Genomic DNA, 13903 nt, shown 5'->3' on the forward strand with positions numbered 1-13903 from the left:
TAGAGGCTTGCAAATCAGAAATCTGCAAGGCAGGCTGGGAACCCAGGGAAGAATTGATGCTTCAGTCTTGAATACAAAGGCAGATTCCAGGCAGAGTTCTCTCCACCTTGAGGAAACTCTATCTTTGCTCTTAAAGCCTTCATCTGATTGGATGAGGTCCACCCACATTACAGAGGGTAATCTGCTTTACTAGAAGTCTACTGACTTGAATGTTAACCACACTTTTTAAATGCTTTCACAGCAATATCTAGACCATTGTTAGACCTAGCCATAGCCTAGCCAGGTTATCATAAAATCGCTCATCACTGTAGTCCTGAAATTCTATGGAACAGAACTGGATTCAGTAGGGCTTGAATCAGAGCTGAGGTACAAGCAACTGCCTCCAGGAAGGCTCTTTGCAGTGGAATGGACTTGGAGGCACCATGGATGAGTGGGAGGCTCTGCTTCCCACATGCCTTCTCCACTCCCACCTTGTTCAAGCCTACTCTTGAGACAGGGACCGTGGGTTTACACAGAGTAGGGTGAGGGCCTCTGGAAAAGACCCCTACCCAAACTCCATGTTGAACAATTAAGCAAAGCCAGAGTCACATTAATTTTCTAAAGTAAAAATATCAAACTAGGAATATAAGCATTCTTCAGTGAGTAGTTAAAATGAAAAAGCCAGGAGCAACTTGACCTAGAAGTTTGAATATGTCCCAGATAAAGAAAACTATCTTTTCACTATGTTTTCACTATGTCAGTTAGAGCATACCATTGTAAGATTTACTGGAGCCTGCTCAAAGGCCCAGCTTATTTAGGAAAAATTCTATCTTAAAGCTAAGATTTCATTTTAATCAAACAAACAATAATTCAGCCCATCTTGGAAACAAGGCAGGCGGTCTTAATTGATATGCTTCCAAATCAAAAAGTGGCTATCCTGAGAAAGAATCAGAGCAGTAAATTTCTTGTGTTAAGCTAACTTTGCAAAATAACCCACTGATAAGAAACTTAGTATCTCTTCAAAAATAAACATTTGGGACCATCTGGCAGGTCTGCATCCCTAGCCCTTTTGTCTCTCAACTGCCTATAAATCCCCTAGACAATGCCCCACCCCAGACTCTCTTGTTCCCTCCCAGTGCAAGCCAGGAGCTCTTTCCTCTTACTTTATCTCTAAATAAAAGCCTCTCACTTGCTCTCTACTTTGAGTGTTTGCGAAGTTCATTCTTGGACTCCGTGAACAAGAACCCCGGAATCACTCTAAGACTGTAACTCATGCTAGCACCCCCAGTTTCTATCCCAAGTGATCATAATGCCTGCACAAACCCTTCCTACAAGAGGACTTACTGTTCTGTCACTAGTTCAAAGTCAAGACGGTGGCTAGACCCTTCATGGGTAGGTAGGGAGAAAACACTGCAGCACCAATGCAGGGAGCCCTGAGCTATTTTGGGAATGAAGGGGTCTGGGTTGTGCCCGCTGCCAAGATAACTAAGTACGATGTAATGGAAAGCCCACTATTCTGGGAGCAGAGCAACCCAGGCCCATATTTGTTACTGACAAATACCAGTTAGACATGTCACATCCCTAGGCCTCAGTTTCCTTATTTGTAAAATAAGAGGGTTGGGTCCAGTGATCTGTATAGTCTATTCCAGCTCCAAGATTCTTTGATTCTGTCAGCCCATTGGCATGTGGGATGCCTACCCAATCCATGGCCAAGCTGACCCATATTTTAGGAGACCGAAATTTTGGATCACTTTATTTATTCTTCTGTCTATTCATTTATTAATTCAATAAATTTGATCTTGCCCCATGGATGAAAATCTTTCTTGGTATTATGAGAGATACAATGAAATTAAATACAGTATCCCTGCCTCAAGGGACTCAAAACCTAGCTGGGAAATGATTCAGTTAGGGTGTATTTGGTAACAACTAAGAGAATTCCTGACCAACAGTGGCTTAAGCCTTATAGACCTATCTGCCACAGCAAGAAGTCTGTTATGGGAGTTCCAGAACTGGTTCTGGTGCTCAGTGATATCATTAATGACATAGCCTCTTCAAAACAACCTTTCAGCTTCTTGTCTTTAGGCTGGCCACCCTGTGGTGCACAATGTTACCAGGCAGCTACATCTGGGAGGTCTCACCCTGCGCACCAGGTGAAACCTCAGCCTGGATGGGGGAGGGTTCCTGACTCTGAATGAGAAAGAATTCTTGAGGAGGTTGGAAGAGTGTAGGTAAGGAAGGAATTTATTAAAGCAAGAGTAGCATGGAATGGTAGCTACCTTGCAGGTGGCTGAGAACAAGAAAGTGCAAAGGGAAAGAAAGAATGTTGAACTTTTTCCCAGCACAAGGCAGATTCCCTTGCCCTCTCTTAAAACCAGGGTCACTTGACTTCCCACGTCTGCTTGGATCCACATGGCATGGAGACTAGTCCCTATCACTCCCAGGATTTGGGAAGCTGTGGAGCAAGGGATGGGGTGAGATTATGTTCTGAGAACTTTCCAAAGAAAGGAGGTTTTCAGTCAGGGTCCTGCAGCTGCCATTCCGTCCAGGTCACCCTGGCGACAGGAACTTGCAGGCCCAAATCTGAGCTCTCAGCAGCCCCGCCCTACTTATCAGAGGTAAAATGGAGACTTGGAAATGGAATGAAATAGAAAAATGACAATATGCAGTTAGCTGAGCAGTGAGAAAGCTTTATTTAAAAGTACACCCTTAAAGAGAGAAAAATTGCGGCTGAAGTGCGGCTGTCCTCAGAAAGGAGGCATGCCTAAAGGCTGGGGTTTCTGTCTTTTAAGCATTTTTCAAAGGGCCAGGGGGGTATAGGGTTCTAAAGTGGTCTCAAAATGCTTATCTCTGGTGAGAGACATTAAGTCTCTTCTATTATCAGTCCTCCAGGTAATTCTGCAAAATTAACTTTTCACAAGAAATTGGTCAGTTCCTCTCCTGGATAGCAGCTTCCCTCTGAGAGCATAACAATCAAGACTGCCCGCCCTGCCCCCAAAGTGGACTGAGTTATTGTCTGTTTGCTAAAGAATGTTAGGGATCTTCCTAACTTTCTGGTTTTTAAAATGGAATCTTAGCTTTAAGATGGAATGCTTCCTGTTATTACTATACTGTTTATATATCCGCATTTCTCATCATAGGCAGGAAAAGTTAACTATAACGCTTGCCCCAAGTCCCTACCCTACATCAACAATAAGGCTGCCACAACTCCAAGCTCTACATATTTACACTATTGCTCTGAAAAGGAAAGTAGAAGGCACAAGGAAAATAAAGCTTTTTGCCTGATAGGCTCTAATTTTTTCCTAAAGGCAAGAAATGTTTGCCAGGTGCCCAAGAACAGACTTCCCCTTTATCTTCCCAGTTGGCACTGGGTCACACACCCAACCACCGGCTAATCCCGATGAAGGGAAATGGGTGCCCATCTTGATTCATCCCTGGGTGCCTCTGTGATACCTGACTAAAGAAGGTAGAAAAAAAGCATACATATCACATATACACACACAAACACATATATACATATATATGTTCAAGATAAATGCTTAACAACAGAACAATCCTAGAAAAAGCAAGAATAACACTTGTCTATAGGCCAACATTCAGGCCCTGCTCTCCCACCTCTCCTTGTATGTATCTATATGACATCAGTTAACATAAGCTATAAGAGGACTAGGGGCCTTTCTCCCTCCTCTGTAAAAATAGCAGTGGAGAGGATGGAGGGCATCTGTAGGTAGATTCTCCATCCCTTCCACTTACAAACAAATTTTGTTCTAGCTCTAGATAGTGGGATAAAAGTGTATTACAGCAGATGGCTGACATTTCAGATGTGAGCCTGGCACCCCCCTGTCCTTACCTCTGAAGTCCAGTCCTGTCCCCTCTAGCCTTGCAAGATCAGACTAACCTCACCCTCCAATCAGAGACAGCACAGGCTTCAGAGTGAGAGATAACTCATCTAGGCTTTCAACTCTGGCCTGGAGACCTTTGGCAAATCACTGGGGTGTCCCAGTTTCCTGACCTCTAAGATGGCAACAAGCCTAACTCATAGAGCTATTGACAGAACTGAATGACAGAAAACACATTAAGCACCTGGCACAGTACCTAGCACATGGTAATTGCTTTAAAAATCTTGAAATTAAAATCATGATCTTACTTATGAACATGGATTGTAAGGTTGACGAAAGGACTATGTCTACTATCTTGTTCACATTTTTCCTTTATTGATAGTTCTCCTCCCCACCCTTCTAGCACAATGTGTCAGATGTCCACAAAGACTGAAGGTATGCCACCTCACACCCATTAGGATGGCTACTGTCAAAAAAATAGTAATATCAGAAAATACCAACTGTTGGAGACCTGTAGGAAAAATTGGAACCCTCATTCATTGTTTGTGGGAGTGTAAAATTATTTAATTTAATAAATTTAAATAGAACCATCATATGATCCAGCAATTCCACTTCTGAGTATATGCCCGAAAGAATTGAAAGAAGGGTCTCAAAGAGGTATTTGCACATCCATATTCATAGCAGCATTTTTCATAATAAAGATGGAAGCAGCCCAAATGTCCATCAACCACAGATGATCATGTAAACAAAATGTTATACACACAGACACACAGAATATTATTCAGCCTTAAAAAGGAAGGAAATTCTGATACATGTTACAACATAGATGAAACTTAAGGACATTAAACTAAGTGAAACAAGCCAGTCATAAAAGGACAAATACTGCATGCCTCCACTTATATGAGGTACCTGCAATAGTCAGATTCATACAGACAGAAAATAGAAAGGTAGTTGCTAGGAGCTAGGAAAAGGGAGAATGAGTTGTTTTTTAACGGGTATAGATTTTCCGTTTTGCAAGATGCAACGAGTTCTGCAGTTAGTTGCACAACAATGTGAGTGAACTTGGCACTGACCTGTATGATTACAAATGGTTAAGGTGGTCAATTTCAGGTGTGTTTTACCACAATTTTTTTTTAAGTTTAAATGAATGAATATATTGTTACATGCTTCAACATGAATGAACCTTGTAAACATTAGGCTAAGTGAAAGGAGCCAGTAGCAAAAGAGCACATATTGTATGATTCCATTTATATAAAATGTCCAGAGGAGGAACTCCATAGAGACAGGAGATTAGTGGTGTCCAGAGGTTGGGAGAGGAGGGGAGTGGTGCATGGCTGTGAACGGGTACCAGGTTCCTTTTTGGGATGATGAAAATGTTCTAAAATTAGATGGTAGTGATGCTAATTCCACAAATACATTAAAAACTGCTGCATTGAACGTTTTAAAAGGGCAACTTTTATGGTATATCAATTATATCTCATTAAAGCTGTTTAAGTAAATAAATGAACAAATGAGGCTCTAATTATATTGGGATCATTGGGGTCATTTTAATTCAGTGTCAGTTCCAGGAGAAGAAAGATTTGTCATAATAATTTGGGTCAGTAACAGTAAGAGATTCAAATGGGTACTCTTGGCAAACCTCAGTCTCAGGGTCTCATCAACCTTTGAAATTTGTTGGTTAATGGCCTGGTAAGGGATGCCAGAAGTCCTAGGCTCGGGCAGTTGACCACAGGGCCCTCATCTCCCTGGAGCCACTGGCTTGTGTGACCATGGAGTTTCTTCAGGGCACTAGGCCTAGAAAGAGAGAGAGAGTACTTCTATTCCCTCAAAAACACCCTACTGGGAATTCAGTTTACTATTTGCCATTACAATGATGTAATTGCATGCTACTCATTAATAATGTGCAAAACAATCACTAGAGTGTAAAAACAAACAGCTGGTAAGCAACCTCCTTGCAAAACGCTGAGGGCAAACTTCGAGAGATTTTTTTTTTTTAATTGGTTTTGCAAACCTGATGCAGTAATCGCAGATGTGCCGTAGAGCATACACAGCAGCTCGGAAGCACGAAGCGCCAGTGACACATTCTGCAAAATGGCACATTGAAAATGGAATTACAATTACCGGCAGGCCTTTACTCTCATCAGTGATGCAAACTTTTTGTGCTTAAAAATACCTTCTGTCCTCCTAATGGATTTTCATACAGCATGTCAATTTCAAGGTGCTTCTCCTTAAAATACTATTCTCACCCGCCAACAGAAGCCTGTAAGACTTACTGAAAAAGCAGTATGCAGTCAAGGCCTGTGCGCCTGCTCTCTGGGGGGCTGCCGTGAAGGGTGGTATCTAGTTTCTAAGACCACCAACCTGCAGGGCACCAGGACCCATAGCTGAACTTCCAACAACCTGAATGGGCTTCTAGACCCGGGTCTTTGAAAAATAACAAAATGAATTAAGTATTTGAAAATTAACAAATCACTCCTATGGCTGGAATATAAACATATGTAAACAATCAGTGTAGGCCCAGAAAATGTAATTATTATAACAAACATTGTTTTCCTAATCAAGTCTCCCTCTTTTCTGAAAGACTAGTAAATACTTCAAGTCCCAGCAAAGAAAGGCAATCTTGGGCCTGACCAGATTTGTCATCCGAACCCTGGGTCCTTTTCCGCAGCCTCTCAGGGTTCCAGCTCAGCCTTTCCTTAGTTCGTAGCCACAGAACACAGATTGGCTTTATTCTTTGTAGTTGCTTCTTTCTTTTTTCTTTTTTTTAATTTTTAAATTAAGATATAATTCACGTACCATAAAATTCACCACTTTAAAGTGTGTGACTCCGTGGGTTTTAGTACATTCACAAGATTGCACAGCCATTACCACATCTAATTTCAGAATGTTTTTATTATTCCAAAAGAAACCCCAGCCTATTAGCAGTCACTCCCCAATTCCTCCTTCCCCTAGCCCCTGGACACCACAAATCTACTTTCTATGGCTACAGATTTTCTTATTCTGAACATTTCATATAAATGAAATCATACAATAAGTAGTCTTTTGTGACTGGCTCCTTTCACTTCCCTAAATGTTTTCAAGGGGCATCCACACTGTTGCACATTTCAGTAGTCCGTTCCTTTCTATGGCTGAATAACATTCTACTCTGTGGATATGTGCTATTTTGTTTATCCATTCACCACTTGATGGACGTTTGGGTTGTTACTTCTTTTTAGCTGTTATGCCTAATGCTGCTGTGAACTTAGATGCCCAAGTTTTTGCATGCACATGTGTCTTCATTTCTCTTGGGTATATAACTGTCAATGGACTTGATGGGTCATCTGGTGACACCATGTTTAACTTTTTTGAGGAACTCCCCAACTGTTTCCCACTTTGTATCTGTGGTGGCTCCTTGCTACAGCAGAGGTAGGGCCTTTCCTTGGCCTCTGCACTTTGTGTTCCTCATTATGCCACCTGATCTGCAGGTCCCTCTTGCAACACATTTACCAGTGTGTTCTTGTTTCCTCCTTCAGCTTGTCTTTTCACAGAGGCAATCTGCTCCTAGACAAAGAGAAGGGAAAGAGCATGAAAATGCAGCATAGGCCAGCTGCCCAGCAAGCACTGCACTCCATGCTCCATGTGTTTGGTTCTTCGGTTACTCACAATAAGACTGGAAGGTATCCCCCACTAATTGACCAGCAACTGAAAGCCTGTGGGTGTTTTATTACTCCAAGCTGATTCCCAGGCCTGCAAGGCAGAGGTCCTCAGGCCATGTGCCACAGAATCTGATGGTTCCTCAGCAAAAAAAATATTTCCTGCCAAACAATAAAGATTTGAAATTCTTGAAAAGTCCACTCCTCATTCTTACCTGTTTCATATAATGAAGCTCTAGGAATACATTATCAGTTTTATTCACCACTGCTTAGTATAATACATGGCATATTGTAGTTGTTCCATAGATATTTATCTAGTAAATAAATTTTTCTGCTAAAAATTTGGCAAATCATGTGGTCATGCATTAGTTCTCAAACATGACTCATGTCCAAAATATCCAGAGTATTTTTTAAAACATAGCCCACTGGGTCCTGCTGAATCAGCTTCTATAGGGTAAGGGTTGAAATCACTGTTACCAAAGTTCCCCAGGTGATGTGGACGGAGCTTTCTGCAGACACTAGTCTGTGTACCACATTGTCTTTGCCTGGCCTCAGAGCCAGTGACATCCATGGTTCCCCACCCTGGCCTGGGGGGTCTCACCCTGGTCCTGAGTCACAGTTCAGCAACCATACAGTCAAGGGTCTTACTCCAGATCCATTGGCACTAGAGTCTACTGACCACCACTGGCTTCCTCCAACCATTAGAGCTTTCACTGTGACCAGTGATTCTCCATGTCTGGAGAGCACCACAAGTTAGTCCCCTCTATACCTCTGCTTTAGACCTGCTTTCCTATTCAGTAACAGAGATTAAAGCCATGTTAGTTTGAACATCAGAAATTCTTCATGGCTGCAGGAAAGTATCTCACCACTTCTTGTATTCTATAATGTTCCCTGCCACTCCCCAAGGACTTTAGGGTTAAACATATGCCATGCAAGCAAGACTGAGGTTGCCTTTTCCCCTCCATGTATCAGAGAGAAGCAGGAGTTCCTACAGGCTCAGTGCTTCTTTCAAAGTCAAGATGAGTGTAGGAAATGTTAACATCTTTCCCCACTGATGATGGACCTAGAGAGTAAAAAGAACTCTTGACTCACCTTGATTTGTTTGCTCAAGTTTCCCTTCCCCTTTTCTCCCAGAAGGAAGGACGTCATCATATTTGCAAATTTAAAGGTTCCCTAGGGATGTTCAGTTGTTTGTCTACAGTCAGAGAAAGCCCACAGGGTGAGGAAGACCAGGGCATGAGAGGAGTTGGCCCTTAAGTCAGAGTAAGGTAGCAGAGTGGGGGTGGTGCTGGGAGTCAGTGGGAGGACTGCTAGTGTCCATGAGGGTTTAGCAATCTCCAATCCCTGTTCAAGCAAACCTCTGGCACCAGGAACTTGAGAAGTCTCTAGATAGCCTCACAGATCTGCAGAAGACATCAATGCAGATTCTAGCACTTTGCCACTCAAAGTGTGGTCCTCCATCCAGCAGCAGCAGCATTTCCTAGAAATGTAGAATCTCAGGTCCCACAACCTGACTTAGTAAGATCACCATGTGATATCAATGCACATGAAAGTGCCCAGAACCAGCTTGGAAACACGCACAGCTCAGTATCAAAACCTGGCAGGTGATTCAGTGAAGGCCGGGACTGGGACATTCTCAAGCTTTAATTCTTGTAAGAGTTGCCTAGAAAGATTCAGATTTCACAGACTTTGAATGGAGCACAGAAATCTATATTTTTAGCAAGACTCTGATTCCAGATTTTCCAACTGGCTTAATTCTAGGCAGATGACCTGAGTTTCCCACCCATGTGTGTGCAGAATAATATTTTGAAAACTTAACTAATTTTTCCATGTATTTTTCTCTTTTGCCATCTCCCATTCCCAGCATAGAGTCTGTTTTATGCCTATTGCCATTTGGAAGGGATATGAGAGGATGGGAAGCTAAAGAGAACGAGAGAAGCATACAGATAGACTTCTTCCTGGCTGGGGCTTCCAAAAGCCTAAAGCCCATAGCAATACTGAGAGGAGTTGGACAGAGCAGAATATTTGGAAGAGGGACTGGGGGAGAGGGGGATTTCTCCACACCAGAAAAAAGTGTTTCATGCTGGGTGAACAGAGGGACAGGTAAAGGACAGATGTCACTGAGGCCCAGCAGCTGGGGCTCTGGGTCTTAATTGCTGCAGAGAGGAAGTACCTGTCTCAGAGGGGTTCCTGTGCCCTCAACACCTAGCATGGAACAGCTGAGGAAAGACCTTGGGATTTGCAGGAACCTAGCAGACAGGAAGCAGGGGGGAGGGGGGCATCCCTCTGGATTTCTTCTGAAATTACATCAGTTTTTAACTCCTATGTTTTCAAGTTACCTTCAGCAAGGCTTGTTGTTACTTGTAGCCCAAAGCATCCTACATAATACTTTCAGCAGATGACCAATGGCAGTTTGGGTGTGGCTATAATAGGATATTGCTAATACAGAAAGAATTGTTTTTTTTAAATAGAGGGCTTGTAGGGCAACTCAGGTTCAAGAGCAGAGCTTCGTCCAGAGCCAGGCTTCATCTATCTAGCATTGGTGGGTACCTCCCACAAGTTTTTTTTTTTTAGTACTGATTAAGTAAGTAGCCATATTTTAAAATTATCCTGAAAGTGTGCCTTACTGCTCCACCATTCCTATGGTGTGGCCCTCATCCTCATGGCCCAAGGTGGTTTGTCACCATTACAACCTAAAACCAGCCCTAGGGAAGAGGAGAAGGCCGGAGGTGAGGGCAAATCCCCAGAGCTGTGTTCAGCCCACAGCAGTCAGTATTGGTCCGGGGCCATGCCCTGTCAGGGGAGCTAGGAGCCTCTATTCCAAGGCGCCTAATTAGAAACTCAAAAAAGAAGGGGAAAGTGGTCTGAGGAGTTCTGTTGTGCAGACCGTGTGAACATTCAGGCTAACATCAAGGAGGCTTCCAGCATCCCAGTGGAATGGCCTGATAATCAGTCTTGCCGATGAAACTTAACTCGATCCAGGCTCTCCCAGTCCACTGCCACAGTTTATGGGGACTTTTTTGATTGCAGACCAACCAGGAATGTATGAGAAAGATGTCAGTGGAGGTGCCCTCCCCCTTGCCTGCCCCTCCCTGCTGAGGGTACTTCTTTGGAACATTAGTGTTCAGAGAACACGCTTCGAAACAATGCGTTGCTCTAAGAGGAAGCAAAACCATACTGCTTGGCACGGTGATGCGCGGGGTTTCCAAAGGCCCCTGAGTTCATTCCTCCTGTTGGAACTGCAAGCCCTTGGTAAAGACGCTGGCTGGGTTCTGTTCCTGGATTCAGCACTGGGTATATTTTAGAGTCACTCGCTACCGGGGAAGCAGAGGCTTGAGCACTCTGCTCAGTAAGTGAGAAGCCATTTATGATTATATTCTAGCTCACAGTGCTGTCAGGGGCCAGAGGAAGTGCTGGTTGCCATGGCACTGCTTTCAATTATGTCTGTGCTGACACACTGTCACATGCTGCTCCCATGCACGGGGGCCACATCTATCTCTGCCTACTGTTTGTTGATTGATCCTTGAGCTCTGCACCAGGAATAGAGATATATCACCAAGAAAGCAAAATCCATGCAGTTGCCACACCTTTCGCCTAGCTAATAAATAAGGTATATATTAAATGCTTTATTATACATATATATAACATGGAAATACTTGAACTAGCAAAAAGGATTTACAGTTCTGCTCACAGTTCTCCATTGTGTGGCTTTGGGAAAAATCCTTTCATCTCTTTGTGCCTTGGATTCCTCACCTGTACAATGAAACAGATTGAATAGAATGTCTCCAAGTTCTCCTGTCTCCTGATGTAACCACCTCTGATTCCTGTGAGCTGCTTTAAAGCTGCAAAGACGAGCAGAGTTCTGCAGAAGATGAACACCGAAGTGTGAGTGAGGCAATTCCTGTAAGCTGTTGCATTACAGCCCTCCCAGTGCTGACTGTTTCTGAAACTCCCCTCCAGCACCTCTGGGCTGCTAGAGATTTGTTTTGAGTCAATTCCCTGGCAAGATGCCACTTGTTGAAATGTAAAATATGCTTGCCTGATGTAGTAAGGGGACTGTTTTCAGCGTGGTTGAATCGTTATTTACCTTGGAATTATTTCTTATTGGGGTCGTCCCCGGTTCAATGCTCAAGACTTTGGTCCCAAAGATTGTTATCTCCTGAATAAAATAAATTCTAAAATTAGAGAAAGATACACAAGTGGGGCTGGCCTCTGGACCTGTTTCCAGGATAGCATCTCATGGGACCGACAGAGCTGTGAGGAAGCAGCGCTGATACTTGTCTGACCCGTATGCATCTGGTTTCACTAGCTGGTATACAAGTGAGGTCATCTTTACATTCCTGCTTCCACTGTCCTGACCCCTAGCCCTCACCTGCTGACTGCAGGGATGGGATTCCCACCTTCAAAGTCTCTTTTCCCTCCAGACTCAATTATTTCTGGGAATCCCCAGAGCGTGTCCATGCATATCCATAAAACAAAAATATACCCTGTATATTTTTTGAGTTTCTAATTAGGTGCCTTGGAATAGAGGCTCCCTGCTCTCCTGACAGGGCATGGCCCTGAACCAGGATACAACAAGGGATACAATAGGAATAGGGTGTCTTGGCATAAACCAGGACTACACGTGTCATAGGAAAAAAAATCTAGGACCTCTATACAATCACTGTCCTAATAACAAGTATGGAGTACTCAGTTTGCCAGATACAGGGTGAGAGAAAACTCCACACAGACTTCACAGAGAAGCTGAAGCACTGGCTGGCTCCTGAATGGATGCTAGATCAAAAGACGATGGCTTTCAGGGTCACCATGATGAAGATGTCTAGTGCCTTGCTCCCAACTGATTGCGCCCTCCCCCTTCCAGCTGGAACATTTATTCATTCCTTCCTTTTTTTTTTTAATTGCCCAAAACTTAGAATTAAGGCAAAAAGAGAATTGCATGTCCTTTCAATATCATGCTGGAGCATTGCCTAGCAGACCTACCCAGTTATTATTCCTCTAAAGACTGTACATTTGTACAAACTTCCAGTTATAAAATAGATAAATTACAGGGATTAAAGTACCACACAGGGAATATAGTCAATAATATTGTAATAATTTTTTATGGTGACAGATGATAACCACACTGATTGTGGTGAGCATTTCATAATGTATATAGTAATAGAATCACTATATTATACACACAAAAGCAATATAATGTATGTATCAACTATACTTCAATACAAAATATTTTTTTAAAAAGACTATACCTTTTCTTAGAAGCAAATATAGGCAAAATCTCTTGAATATAAACATGAGCAACTTTTTCCTGAACACATCTCCTCAGGCAAGGGAAACAAAAATCTAAAATGAACAAGTGGGGCTACATCAAACTGAAAAGCTTCTGTATAGCAACGGACACCATCAGCAGAACAAAAAGGCATCCTACAGTACTGAAGACTGTATTTGTAAATGATTTATCCAATAAGGGGTTAACATCCAAAATATATAAAGAACTTACACACCTCAGCACTCCAAAAACAAATAACCCAATTAAAAAATGGGTAGAGGACCTGAACAGACACTTCTCCAAAGAAGAAATTCAGCTGGCCAACAGACCACATAAAAAGATGCTCCACATCACTAATTATCAGGGAAATGCAAATTAAAACCACAGTGAGATATCATCTCACACCAGTTAGGATGGCCAACATCCAAAAGAAAAGGAACAACAAATGCTGGTGAGAATGCGGAGAAAAGGGAACCCTCCTACACTGCTGGTGGAAATATAAATTGGTTCAACTGTTGTGGAAAGCAATATGGAGGTTCCTCAAAACACTAAAAATAAAAATACCACTTGACCCAGGAATTCCACTCCTAGAGATTTACCAAAAAAAAACAAGATCCCTGATTTGAAAAGACATATGCACCCATATGTTTATCACAGCACTATTTGCAATAGCCAGGGTATGGAAGCAACCTAAGTGTCCATCAATAGATGAATGGATAAAGAAGAGGTGGTACATGTACACAATGGAATGTTTTTCAGCCATAAAAAGAAAAGAAATCCTGCCATTTGCAACAACATGGATGGATCTAAAGGGTGTTATGCTTAGTGAAATAAGCCAGGTAAAGAAAAATACCAAATGACTTCACTCATTTGTGGAGTATAAAAACAAAGCAAAACTGAAGGAACAAAATAGCAGCAGACTCACAGACACTGAGAAGGGACTAGTGGTTACCAAAGGGGAGGGGTTGAGGAGGGTGGGTGGGGAGGGAGAAGGGGATTAAGGGGCACTATAATTTGCAGTCACAATATAGGTAGGTTATGGAGAAGGCAGTACAGCACAGAGAAGACAAGTAATGACTCTATAGCATCTTACATGCTGATAGACAGTGACTGTAGTGTGCAGGGGGGTGGGGTGAGGACTTGATAATATGGGTGAATGTTGAAACCACGGCGCTGTTTATGTGAAACCA

General features: G+C 42.7%; 1 long non-coding RNA gene across 2 annotated transcripts; it reads right to left on the reverse strand.

Annotated features, from left to right (window-relative positions):
* Positions 1-6473: 6473 nt before the first annotated feature.
* Positions 6474-11606, reverse strand: LOC140848978 (uncharacterized). 2 transcript variants are annotated; one of them, XR_012130354.1, is made up of 4 exons: positions 11535-11606; positions 11201-11309; positions 7458-7609; positions 6474-7355 (listed from the first exon to the last, which is right to left on the reverse strand). It is a non-coding gene; the product is annotated as an uncharacterized lncRNA (long non-coding RNA). The 2 variants fall into 2 exon arrangements; XR_012130350.1 differs by lacking the exon at positions 11535-11606 and having other exon boundaries at positions 11201-11387.
* Positions 11607-13903: the final 2297 nt, after the last annotated feature.

The sequence above is a fragment of the Manis javanica genome, chromosome 1 (assembly GCF_040802235.1).
Source record: "Manis javanica isolate MJ-LG chromosome 1, MJ_LKY, whole genome shotgun sequence".
In the NCBI taxonomy this organism is placed as follows: domain Eukaryota; kingdom Metazoa; phylum Chordata; class Mammalia; order Pholidota; family Manidae; genus Manis; species Manis javanica.